Source organism: Uloborus diversus, chromosome 1, assembly GCF_026930045.1.
Source record: "Uloborus diversus isolate 005 chromosome 1, Udiv.v.3.1, whole genome shotgun sequence".
Lineage (NCBI taxonomy): Eukaryota > Metazoa > Arthropoda > Arachnida > Araneae > Uloboridae > Uloborus > Uloborus diversus.
In genome coordinates this window covers 12742747-12756559 of record NC_072731.1, presented here as the reverse complement: position 1 = coordinate 12756559, position 13813 = coordinate 12742747, and positions in this window count along the sequence as shown.

Below are 13813 nucleotides of genomic sequence, written 5' to 3'. Positions count from 1 at the left end.
AATGATCTGAAAGTGGGCGACCCCCTTTTTATTTTCACCATTATCTCTGCAATGAGTGAATGTCCGTTATACACCCATTCATATCGAACACAGCTGATTTCTTTGCCATGTTGTCTCGGATATTTTGCGGAGTTTCGAGGATTATCGGCTTATGCTTAGGGCAGGGCTGGTTCAACTGCAAAGAGCCCACGGGCCGGAATTTCGATCACTGATCACCTGGCGGGGCGCATTTTGAAAAAGTTGAACAATAACCTCTTACCTCTTATACCATAACAAAATATAGTTGAATTATTAATTATAGAAGATTATAAAACGTAAGGATTATAAAACAATTTGCTAACATTTTAATGGGAAAACTGAGGCCGATCCGCCTTCTTTACTAGGGCAAATATGCTGAATAAGAAGTTGGCGGGCCTCACAATATGTGTTGGCGGGCCGCCAGTTGGACAGCCCTGGCTTAGGGTAAGCTTTGGACGAAAACAAGCAAAAAGTCACAAAAAAGAACAAGATATGGCTTCCAGCGGCCGGGGGGGGGGGGATTTTCAAGTTTCTCAGCTATCAAGGTCTTTTACTCATATCGTTGAAGTTTTAAAAAAAAAAACTAACCAATTTATTTCAACGAATAAGTCGAAAGGCCCATTTTCCAGATACTGAACAGAAACTAAGAAAACTACTGCAAGTCGAACGATGCTGAGTCTCGGGATACTGTTGTGTATGACTGCATTTTGCATGATGATGAACAAAACTAGTAAGCTTTATTTTTAATGTATCAGATTTTCCAGGAGTGAATACGTTAAATTTATGTTGACGACCACAGATTATTTTAATAATGGAAGTGAAATAGTTAAGATACGAAACGACCTTTTACAAAACGAACAAACTGAAAATTTGCTTTGAAAATTTTAGTACATATACATAAAGAAAAAACAATGTATTTTGTAACAATACGTGTATTGAAGCAATATTTTTTAATTTGAACAAACAAAAAACGGGGGGGGGTGGAAAATTTTCACTTTTTTCCATGGTGAAAAGTGAAGGAATAAAAATATATTTATGACGAAATATTTTTTATTATTATTAAATATATTTTCTATCGAATCAATGAGTAAATAGAATAATTAATCAATAAAGGTATAGAAAATGAAATAATGAAGGATTAAATCAAAGTGAGTTATTAAATGAAGAAATGCAAACTAATTAATTAACCAATACTAAAGTGCTCGTAATTAAGTAATTAACGAAATGAACTATTTCACTCAACCCCGCGTGCATTTGATGATTTTTACAAAACCTTTGAAATAAAAATAAGCTTAATCTTTAAATAAGGTGGGAGTGCAAAATGAAGTTATGTGACCAATAAGGAGAACCAGCCATTTTTAAATGAAGGAATGCAAAAATTCCCTAGATCGTAATTTTATCGTCATCAAAATAGCGGCGAATACAGCTTCTGGTTTCGGAGGAGGGCATCATTGGTTAGGAAATGCAAATTTATGCTCGAATAGGGGATCCGGGGAGATTTTTTTTAAATATAGGTTTCCCAAAATGCAGCTTTTAGCAATATTTCGTCGCTTTAGGTGGGGGAAGGGTCAAGACAGCCCCCTCGCCCCTAAAGCGTTATCAAGCAGTATGTTTTCAACAGGCAAAAGTGCAGCAACCGCTGTTAGAAAAGAGTTTTATAAAAAAAAAAAACTAGTGGAACCCGCACGGCTTTGCCCGTAATAGAAAATTAAAAGGTCTTTTGGTTCGCCTGTATATTTACAAATAATGAATGGTGAATTTTCTCGCCAATTGGCTTTTGTGCCCATGTTACAGTTCCACGTTATGATAATTTTGTAATTTACTCGTCTATCTTACGATAATTTTGTTCTTAAAATTGGAATAGAAGAACCACATCGAATTTTCAAAAAATCGCTTCGAGGTGCACACCCCCATGCTACATTTACATTGCATAATAACATTTTTGCATGGACAACAAATGGAAGAAATTCAAGACATCTGATAAGAAGCCCCCCACGCTTTTTTGTATTACATTAAAATTAAGTGATTGGTCAACTAGTATCATCCAAAGATTATTTTTCACTTTTTAGTTCATTTTGCAACGAAAGCGTGTTTTTTACTTTCTTCTATATCTAATATATAGAAGAAAGTATTGGATTCGTGCAAATTTTCGAATTTCGAATTTTGACGGATTCGAACGTTTTGAGGTGTGCTGAGTCCATTTCGACCATTTTTGGAAAATGTCTGTCTGTCTGTGTGTGTGTGTATGTATGTATGTGTGTGTGTGTGTGTGTGTATGTATGTGTGTCACGTCTGTGTGTGACCAGTTTTTTGTGGCCGCTCTACAACAAAAACTACCGCATGAAATCGAACGAAATTTAGTACACATATGTGCCCCTATGTGAACTTGTGCCCATTAGTTTTTGGCGCGAATTCCTCCAAGGGGGGTGGAGCAATGGGACGTTTTTCGAGTTACGCGTGCTTGCTATTCCTCAGGAAGTTACTGGCGGAATCAAACAAAATTTGGTCCATATGTTGGTATTAACAGGAACAGGTGCTGATTCAATTTTGGTGTCAATAACTCAAACGGGGGTTGAGCTGTAGAACGTTTTTTGTCATCAATTGTGACTGCTGTATCTCAAGAAATAATGAACGGAATGAAAGAAAAATTTATCGGCAAGTAGCCCTTAGTGGGTATAAGAACTGATTTTATTTTTGTGTCAACAGCTAAAAGGGGGGTAGCGCAATCACCCGTTCTTTTTTTCCATTTTGAGTGCCGTATCTCAAGAAGTAATGCTACGTTCTGGTTGAAATTTGGAATCTATGTGAATCCATATGTAAACAGGCTTTGGTTCTATTTTGACGCCGATCGCTCCAAGAGGTGTTGATTTTTTTTTTTTTTTTTTTTGGCGAATAAAAATATTTTTATTAATGCAACAATAAGAAAGATAAATCGTAATAGATTGTCGTCTGCGTATTTCTCGTGATTTTAATTGTATGGAAATGATAGGAAATATTATCTCAATGATTTAAAATTTTGAACTGTTGCCATCTTATGTTTGTTAACAAATAAAATATTTGTAATTCATTCAAGCAAGGCTTTTAAAATAACTTTCAATTTTCGCTCTTTGCTTTGCTTTTGCAATAATTCAGACATTGGGATAGTCGTCAAGTTTTTGCATGTGTCATTTTGTTTTTGTTGGGAATATTGCTTCCTCGTCAAGCATGGGGAGGGATCAGAAAAAAAAAAAGAAAAATATAGAAGAAAGTTTCGTGATGGCCACAACATACTAGTTTAGTTTTTAAACTATTATTTTATTTTCTTCTTTTTAGCTTAACTTGTTTTACGAAAAAAAATTCATTTCAACATTGTTCAAAATCTTTAATATTCATGAAATTTCCCCAAAAAAAGCTAATCCATCTCAGTCATCGATGTATGTGTGCGGAAATCATATCTACATTACTTTGAAAATTTGAGATGCATTTAAATAAAAGTTTTGTTCAAGAATGGTCTAAAAGGCTCACCTAAATTTTGGCATGAAATTAGTTAAAAACAATTATATTTCATGTTCTAATTGCCTTGGAACATTGGAACAAATTTTGTCTGATGCAGAAAAATTAAAGGTTTTTGTAGATATTTTTAAATAATTTTTGAGAGCATTTTTTAATGTATTTTTAAAAAATTTTCCTTTTTACTTTCTTCTATATCTAATATATAGAAGAAAGTATTGGATTCGTGCAAATTTTCGAATTTCGAATTTTGACGGATTCGAACGTTTTGAGGTGTGCTGAGTCCATTTCGATCATTTTTGGAAAATGTCTGTCTGTCTGTATGTGTGTGTGTATGTGTGTCACGTCTGTGTGTGACCAGTTTTTTGTGGCCGCTCTACAACAAAAACTACCGCATGAAATCGAACGAAATTTGGTACACATATGTGCCCCTATGTGAACGTGTGCCCATTAGTTTTTGGCGCGAATTCCTCCAAGGGGGGTGGAGCAATGGGACGTTTTTCGAGTTACGCGTGCTTGCTATTCCTCAGGAAGTAACTGGCGGAATCAAACAAAATTTGATCCATATGTTGGTATTAACAGGAACAGGTGCTGATTCAATTTTGGTGTCAATAACTCAAACGGGGGTTGAGCTATAGAACGTTTTTTGTCGTCAATTGTGACTGCTGTATCTCAAGAAATAATGAACGGAATGAAAGAAAAATTTATCGGCAAGTAGCCCTTAGTGGGTATAAGAACTGATTTTATTTTTGTGTCAACAGCTAAAAAGGGGGTAGCGCAATCACCCGTTCTTTTTTTCCATTTTGAGTGCCCTATCTCAAGAAGTAATGCTACGTTCTGGTTGAAATTTGGAATATATGTGAATCCATATGTAAACAGGCTTTGGTTCTATTTTGACGCCGATCGCTCCAAGAGGTGTTGATTTTTTTTTTTTTTTGGCGAATAAAAATATTTTTATTAATGCAACAATAAGAAAGATAAATCGTAATAGATTGTCGTCTGCGTATTTCTCGTGATTTTAATTGTATGGAAATGATAGGAAATATTATCGCAATGATTTAAAATTTTTAACTGTTGTCATCTTATGTTTGTTAACAAATAAAATATTTGTAATTCATTCAAGCAAGGCTTTTAAAATAACTTTCAATTTTCGCTCTTTGCTTTGCTTTCGCAATAATTCAGACATTGGGATAGTCGTCAAGTTTTTGCATGTGTCATTTTGTTTTTGTTGGGAATATTGCTTCCTCGTCAAGCATGGGGAGGGATCAGAAAAAAAAAAAGAAAAATATAGAAGAAAGTTTCGTGATGGCCACAACATACTAGTTTACATTGTTGGATTTATGCCAAAATATGGATTAAAATTGGAGGAAACTAACAATTAAAAGAGTTAATTAATTTGATTATAGAATATTGCATTGTCGTCGGGTCTGCGGTCGCGTGCCAAATTTCAAAAGAATCCGATCGCAGGAAGTGGGCGATATTTGAGCTGCAAGATTCCGTTACAAGATACATACATACATACATACACACATTCATACAGGTGAAGCTAATAAAAACGTGTTGAAAAAAACAAAAGGAAATGACTCTCGTAGTTTGAAGGTGGATGGTGTCAGAATAACGTAATATTATTGACAGTAAAAAAATAAGCTGGTCTTCAACTAATCACATGTTACAAAATTTCTTTTTTTTTTAGAAATGTATCTTTTTTTTTTTTTTTTAATTTTAAGCCAAGTTGCGCCATGCCGCTTCGCTGGGACTGATTAAAACTCAAGGGTGTTGATTGTAAACACGACATACATATGCATCGCCGCTCACATACCATGGGGGTTCCCCTCCTCCAAAATTGTTCCCTTTTCTTCAGGAGATTGGATTTCATTCTGTAATTTAGTGTTCGTCCTTTTGTCCTTGTTTTCGTCTGATCTTTGTTCTGTTTTAAATGTTTTACAGTTGCTCAAAGTTATTCTTCTGCTTTCCCGTTCGGCTTGTTATTCGAAATTTAAAACTTCGTTTATGAGTTTAATTCGGCTAAACTCTTAAAATTATATAAGTTTTGTGTCCTTTACTCTCAATTAAATCCCTCCCCCCCTTTTTTTGGCAATTTTTCTATTTATCGACAATTGTTTGACGCAGAATAGCCTATTAAGGTTCTTGTGCAGTAAAATCAATACAACCAACCAACCATGGGGGCCATACGAAGGCCTAACCGCTTTGGGTCACCTTCCCCTATATCTGATTTCTTACGCAAAAGATTTCGTCGTTACCCTTTAAAACAGGGGCGGATCTAGAGGGGGGGGGCATGGGGGCCATGGCCCCTCCCAAAGTCTTGTGATTGTAGGAATTTAAGAAAAAAAAGAAAAAAATATTATGAGAAGACAACAGAATTTCACTGATTTTCACTGATTTTGTTGCACTTAGGCAGAGCTTGAAAGAGGTTTTTTCGTCAGGGTTGGAAAATAGCGACGTAGATCAGCAGTGGACGGAATTTAAGGACAAACTTGCTAAAACCGTTGGGGACTATGTTCCATTTAGGAGAAAAGGTGTTAATACCAAAATTTGGCCCATGTGGTTCTCCAGGGAGACTAAAGAAGCTCTTAATTATAAGCAAGCCACTTTTCGTAAGTTTAAAGAAACTGGTCAGAGTGCGGAGAGGCTCCAGTATGGTAAGGCAAGGCGAAATTTTAAGTATTTGGTACGGATTCAGAAAAGGGAATTGGAGCAAAGGCTGGCAGATGACATTGATGGGAACCTTAAGAGGTTTTTTGCTTACGCTAATTCTGGGAAAGCTCGAAACAGTCAAGTTGGGCCTTTGGTTGATGAGTATGGAAATTTAATCCAAAACGATAGGGATATTGCAAATGTTCTGAATAACTTTTTTTCCAGTGTGTTTAACGATAACTGTATCTCAACAGTTGACACTAACAAGACACAAGCTATTATACAGCTTGAGGATTTTGTATTTTCCAGGGAGGAGGTTTTATTTCATTTGAAAAAGATTAAAGCAACTAAAGCTCCGGGACCAGATAATATTTATCCAAAAATTTTAGTTGAATGTGCAGAGGAATTAGTGGATGTTATTTTGAATATTTTCAATGCTTCTTATAACTCGGGGACGGTGCCAGAGGACTGGAAGCTGGCTAACATAACGCCACTCTTCAAGAAGGGGTCTAAAGGTCTTGCTGGGAATTATAGACCTGTAAGTTTGACTTCGGTGATTTGTAAGACTTTCGAAACTTTGATCAAAATTAAGATCATGATGTTCTTAGAGACTAATAGTCTGTTGACTAGTTTGCAGTATGGTTTCAGGAAAGGTAAATCCTGTACTACTAATTTATTGCATTTCTACGACAAGGTTACCTCAGCTTTAGATAACAAAAAATGTGTGGATGTTGTTTATATTGACTTTCAAAAAGCTTTTGACAAGGTACCGCATGTTGCTCTTCTCAGCAAGTTAGCTGACATTGGAATAGGAGGAAAAACTTTACTTTGGGTTAGAAATTGGCTTACTGGTAGGAAGCAAAGAGTAGTTGTGAGAGGAAATCATTCTAATTGGAGTGATGTTTTAAGTGGGGTTCCTCAGGGATCAGTTTTAGGGCCTCTTTTGTTTATTATATTTATGAATGACATCAATGAAAATATTTCTGGAAGCATGAATTGTTTTGCTGACGATGTAAAAGTTATGGGGATTGTCGAAAATGAAGAACAAGTAAAACAGCTGCAAGAGGATTTAGATCATATTACTAAGTGGGCAGATAAATGGGGTATGGCATGTAGGGAAATGTCAAGTGCTACACTTAGGTCATGGAAATTAGCGTATGAGATATCATTTACAGGGTTCAGTCATAAATCAGGCAGAAAATGTTATGGATCTGGGTGTCTTTATAAATCAGGACTTCAAGTTTAGTCAACAGTGCAGTATTGCTAGTAACAAAGCCAACAAAATGCTTGGGGTCATCAAGAGATCTATTTCAAACAAATCTAAGAAAGTTCTTCTGCCTTTATATAGGAGTTTAGTAAGACCTCATTTGGAGTATGCTGTTCAGTTTTGGTCGCCTTATCTGAAGAAAGATATTTTCGTATTGGAAAGGGTTCAAAGAAGGGTAACTAAATTAGTAAGGGGACTCTCAGATTTAGATTATGATACCAGACTTAATAGGCTTAACATGTATAGCCTGGAGCAAAGGAGAGTCAGAGGGGACATGATTCAGTTATTTAAATTTATCAAAATGAAAGATGTAAATGGATTAAATTTTTGCGGGGAAAGCAGGACAAGGGGTCATTGTTTTAAGCTATTTAAATCTCAGGCTAACTTGGAAATCAGGAAAAACTACTACTTTAGCAGGGTTGTGGGCACTTGGAATAGCTTACCGGAAGAGGCGGTAATGAGCAAGGGAGTGGATAGCTTTAAGAGGGCCATTGATCTTCATTGGAGACTAATTAATTGACTAGGACCAGCCTAGCTGGGCCCAGAGCCTGTTGCTGGTCGTCACATTTGTATTTCTATTTGTAATTTAACACATGTGTTTTACTGCAAAGAAGTATAGGCCTTAGTTGGGAGATAAATTATATCCCTATTTAAAACTTCGAAATTTAAAACTTCGTTTATGAGTTTAATTCGGCTAAACTCTTAAAATTATATAAGTTTTGTGTCCTTTACTCTCAATTAAATCCCTCCCCCCCCCCCCCTTTTTTGGCAATTACCAATCTAGATCCAGAGGGGGGGGGCATGGGGGCCATGGCCCCTCCCAAAGTCTTGTGATTGTAGGAATTTAAGAAAAAAAAGAAAAAAATATTATGAGAAGACAACAGAATTTAACACATGTGTTTTACTGCAAAGAAGTATAGGCCTTAGTTGGGAGATAAATTATATCCCTTTCCTCAAAACAAAACTTTTTCTCCGTCCAAAATTTTCCTCCGTCTTTTACATCATTTCTTGATTCCAACTACAGACACTTAGACGATCTCTAAATGCTGCTGTTCTCGGAGTATACCTATTGTTCACAAGACCAAAGAGAGCCTAAATTTTCGTTTTTATGGCTTTAATTTCGAAACTAGGGGGAGAACCCACTTTTCCCATGCCCTTTCACAAATGACTTGATATGTAGTAAAAAATTGCATTTTAAGTCTTTTATTTGGAGAAAAATGTTAACGGAAACTAGCTTATCCAGCCCTTATTACTTAACTTGCTTTAAAGCAACTTAAATGAAATTTTTTGGGACTTCAATTACGAACGATTTTTGATAGAACCCCCTCCCTCCCTAGTTTATATCGTGATGATAGCTTTAAAAGGAGGTTTTTGGAGGAGCTAACGAATCTTCCATCTCTTTCTAAAATATGTATAAATATAGTTAAAAATCGAATTTTTAGAGCCCCAAAGGCAAAATATTTCCAGGAGGGAAGGATTCTAAGCACCTTCACACTTTCTTTAATGTAAGCAAACATTACCTAAAGGTGCATTTATAGGCAGGACAGCTGAAGAGCTAGAGAAGACCACCCCTCCTCTTGTAAATTCTCAATGAATAATGACAGAATATTTTGGTTTCTAAGCTTTATTTTCAAAAAGTATTTTTGGGCCAGCGCCCTGACCTTTCTCCGTACATCATCAAAAATAGACAAAATGCGTTTTTAGTTTCCTAATTTTCAAAAATTACTCGGAAATTTAAATTTTGAAACAATTTTGAGGGAGATTTCAAAATTCACCCCTTCACCTAATGTCTCGATACCCCGAAAATTGAGTTTTTAAAACTTCATTTTAATAAAATTTCTGGGGAGTTCGTCGTTTATTCAAAAATTTCAGATGCCCCTCTCTAAACAATCGGCTGGATCCACCACTGCTTTAAAATTATTACTTTTTAATGAAATACATGAAGTGTCACATGCAGGACAAAGGGTTCGTGTTACGCCCTAACGTCCAATCTAAACTTTAGATAAGTCGATAAATCATGACAGAGCATTTTATGTGAGGCTAAAAATTTGTTCTAGCAATCAAATAAAGACCATGTACACATTTATTCTCGTTTTCTACATTTTTCTGTTCGAGTGCTCAATTACTGGCACATCACCCTTTTTGCAAGTTTTTGTAAAAAGGAATCGAAGGATGAAAAATGAATGTCGGTTGCAACTTAAAAGCAAGGGACTTACTAATGGTAAAAAAAATAAAAGTCCAAAATTAAATAAGCAACACACCAAGAACTGTTTTAAAAGCATCATTTTCTCACCTTCCAGCTGCGTCCGTGAATGAGAAGGAAAAACCTTTGCTGAGGCGATATTTTTTTCCTCTGCCTCCACCGCCTGAATTTATGTTCCATGATGATTTCTGGGATTCATTACTTGACAGAAATGAGCGAGGAAGAAGGTTTAACCCTCCCGGAACGGATGCACCGCCGCCACCACTTCAAAAAACATTGCCCACAGATAATCAGAAGAGCAAGCAGAAGCAGAGACGCACGAGGAATCCGTTTGATGCAAACATCGTTCATCCTGCTATGAGAGGTGTCGCGAATTCTACTGCTTCGCACACCACAAAAGAGATCAAGATGGGTAAATATCGAAATTCATTGGTATAAAAATATTTTTTATGTAAAAGTAGAGTCATTTTGTTACAAATATTTAGGCGAGATCTTACATTGTTCTAGATTTTTTTTTTAATTTTATTGTTCTTTTATTTTATTTCATTTTATCTAATATTATTAAAAGTTGCGGTACCTATGTATCTATCTATCTATATCATCATTACTCCTGGTGAACAACATAAAACTGAGCATCGAACCAAGTATCGATAGATTCGTAATTTTTCAGACATCATGTTTAAGCAGTTTCCGTTTTTCTACCACTATAATTATTAGTGGAGATTATAATTAAAGCATAAATTATCAAGGACGTTTCGACCGCCCGAAGGAAAACACGTTAGTACAAAAGTTGACACTTTGCTAAATCCTACCCTCGGTTCTTCTTTTTCCAAGGCTATGTTTTTGTCGCCTCTGCAAAATAAGGTCCTTTTTTAGTACGGCTTATGTTTTCACCCTCTCTTCTTCCGTCTGAATTTGAAGCAGAAGTAACTGAAGGAATCGAGTTAATGGAAGGTTACGTGGAGGAGCATGGCGGTCTATCAAAACACCCCCTCCGAGAGCTTCGACACATTAAAACAAATTTGACCTAATAAATGAAAAAAAAAACACAATATTTAAACTTTTCCAAAGGGAATAGACTTTAACTTATCAGGTATTGTGATCAAATTACTTTCCAGCTCTTAAACGTACAAGTAATAATTTGTTATGAACACTCCTAGTGAGTAGCATAATAAGAGGGTTAAAATGGTCTTAATAAAAAATAGAAGGAGATCATGGTCATTCAGCCCTTCCAGCGCTGCACAAAACCTTTTTAGGGAAACCTAGGGAGGATGTCAATTGGACAAAGTAGTCTTACTGTTATCTTGATTTCGACCTTCATGTACTTTGCTAGAGATTTAAATTGCTATTTTAGTTTTGAAAAAAAATTATCCTTATGGCTTATGATGACATTCTTCCCTGTGATGTAGAACTTCTATACATACACTGGTGGACAAAATTAAGAGATGGAAAGTATTTTCACACATTTCTCAAAAAATATCCATAAAACCTGGACAGCTGGTTGCCATATTATGGCACTATGGTGCTGGTGTCGCTCAAATGAGTTTATGTATTCTTGTCGGCGTTGCTAAGGCAGTAGCAGGTATAAGTCTGCGGCCAGCTGCTCAGCTCATAACACTCCACACCATACAGTAGCGATTTGTATTGTGTTTCTTGAATAATCTTATTGTTTTTTGTTGGTTTTGGGGTGAAATGAGTGAACACCATCGTTTAGACGAAGGTTTGAGGTGGAGAATTATGGGTAGACTTGAGGCAGGACGGTCCTAAGCTCAGGTTGCTAGGGAATTGGGTGTAGTTCGAAGCATGGTTTCGAATTTGTGGAGTCAGTTTAAAACAAATGGGACAGTGAGGTTTGAAAGAAATGCTTATATCTCCGTGGGTACAAGAGATAGTTTCACGAAAATATAAAAATAAATTCTAGATAGGTTTTAAACTAATATCTGAAATTTAGACCTTATTCCCAGCTGTTTACAATGAAAAATGATCAAAAACCTTTTTTTGTTTTCTCAATTTGTTGTTCGTCCCCTAAATGAAAAGCAGACTTAATTTTTGTTGGAAAATGGAGGCTGATGTATACCTTTTATGTGAAAAAAATTACAGAGCAATTGGTCTTTTATTTCTCGAGAAATCCGTAAAAACGCTAATTTTTGAAAGTGTCCCAATACTTTCGGTCATATAGTGTATTTAGAGAGTAAGAGATTGTGATGTTAAGTGACAACAGTACTTTTAAATGCTTAAAGGGGGGGGGGGAAACGGAAATGTTACAAAAGGCCGATTAAGATATCGAAAGGCCATAGGCCAAATACTTTTTTTGGGGGCCCTCTGAATTCAAACTGTATAACTTCAGCCTTTGGCTGAAACAACCTTAGCCATAGAATAAACACAAGCAATTTCAGCTATTTGCTGGTCCCTAAATATTGGTTCTGTACAGCACACATTTCTCCAGGTTCTCCGTCATATTTAGATTTCTCATCAAATCCTCAATAATTCCCATATTCTTTTGAACTCGCGATCTTTTCTTTGCAAAAGCCTAGTTTCATGTTTTTCATTTTTAACTTGATTTTTTAAACATGATTTAGCTTTGTGTACCTCTGATATTCTTACTGGAAATAGAGCTTCCATATGTACATTTTTATCATTTTATTTAGTTTAAATTATTATTTTTACTTTTAATTTTTATGGGGAAGTAGGCTACAAATACAAAATTGATATTCATGGTGTTAGACGCAAGATTTACGCAAGATTGCTTTATTATTATAGAAATTTGGGAAAGGGAGATTATTAATCCTGTAAAGTATAATTTGTCTGTGTCCCCCTGTCGGGAATTTCCTAGTGCCACCACTAGACAGATAACTTGCTGCATCAGCTGTTTCAGAGCTGGCTGTGCCCTGGTTTGCTTTGCATTACACATTAGCTTTTTGTGTTTGTTTGCTGTAAGAGTTTTGTTTTCTTTGTAAAGACGAACATTTGAGCAATATGCACCTCGTATGGAATGAACCCGTTTTAGTGATTTCTGTATACGTTCTAAGAATCTTTTTGTATAAAATCATGTTGAAAATGCTTTACTAATACCGTTTGCTGCTTAGTCTGTGACCCCACGCAGTTTTCATTTTCATACCCATTTCTCTTTTGTCTCAAGTTTATCTACCAGAGCATTATACAAGTAAGATTACGGATTTTTTCCCCACGTCCTCACACCCAAGAGTTTAGGAGGAGATGGTTAAACATTAGGAAGAAAAAATCTCATCGTACCTCTGGGTATAACAGTAAGATTTTTTTTTTAAATCTCCGCTAATTAATCAGTTAGATAGATTAGTAAAACTCTCAGTTTCTCCAGAATTTTCTGAAAACACTTAGATCTCATAGTATTACTAATCTAATTAATTTTCTCTAAAATTTACTTACAGCACATTTAATACCATTTTGCCATTAGCTTCTCAATAAGTTTTTCCCCCCCAATATTTCAGGAGAACTTAATCAACATAAAAATATGACACAAGCAACTGTCAACGGAACATCGCTTTGCCTCAACAACTTCTACTATTTGTGGCAATTCGACTGGCCTGTCATGCTGATGAACATTTGTTTAGTGATGCTCTTTCCAGTTATATCGGTTTTCAGCGTTCTCCTGTACAGGCAATATTACATTGAAAAGGAGACTGTATCTAAAATTCACAAGAAACGCAAAGTACTTTTTGTATGAAATGAAGTTTTGTTGCCTCACTGTTAAAGCATTGTTAAAGTGCATTCTTATGGAAAATTCTTCTGAAGTATTAAAGACAACGGAAATGTATTCTTTCAGAAAATTCAGCTATGAAGTCAGCAATCACCTTTATACAAAATTTAAATAAAGAAAAATACTTGAAACTTAAGCAGTTTACTTTTTTTACTTATTTATATGTAAAACAGAGCTAACCATTTACCTACTTACAGGTCCATTTTATTCCACGTTTCTGAGTTCAAAAAATCAATTCTTCAAGCATTTCAAATGCATTTTACTGCAAATTTATTTTTTAAAAGAATTGAAATATTTTGTCTTTAAATTTGAGCACGATAGCTCTAATGCGCTATGCACAGTGATGAAACGAAAATATCCAAATCAGAACAATTGAATATTTTTCAAATTTGCTAACTTAGAAGCAAAAAATCAATAAATGTGGGTTTAAAAATCAAATTTTAAT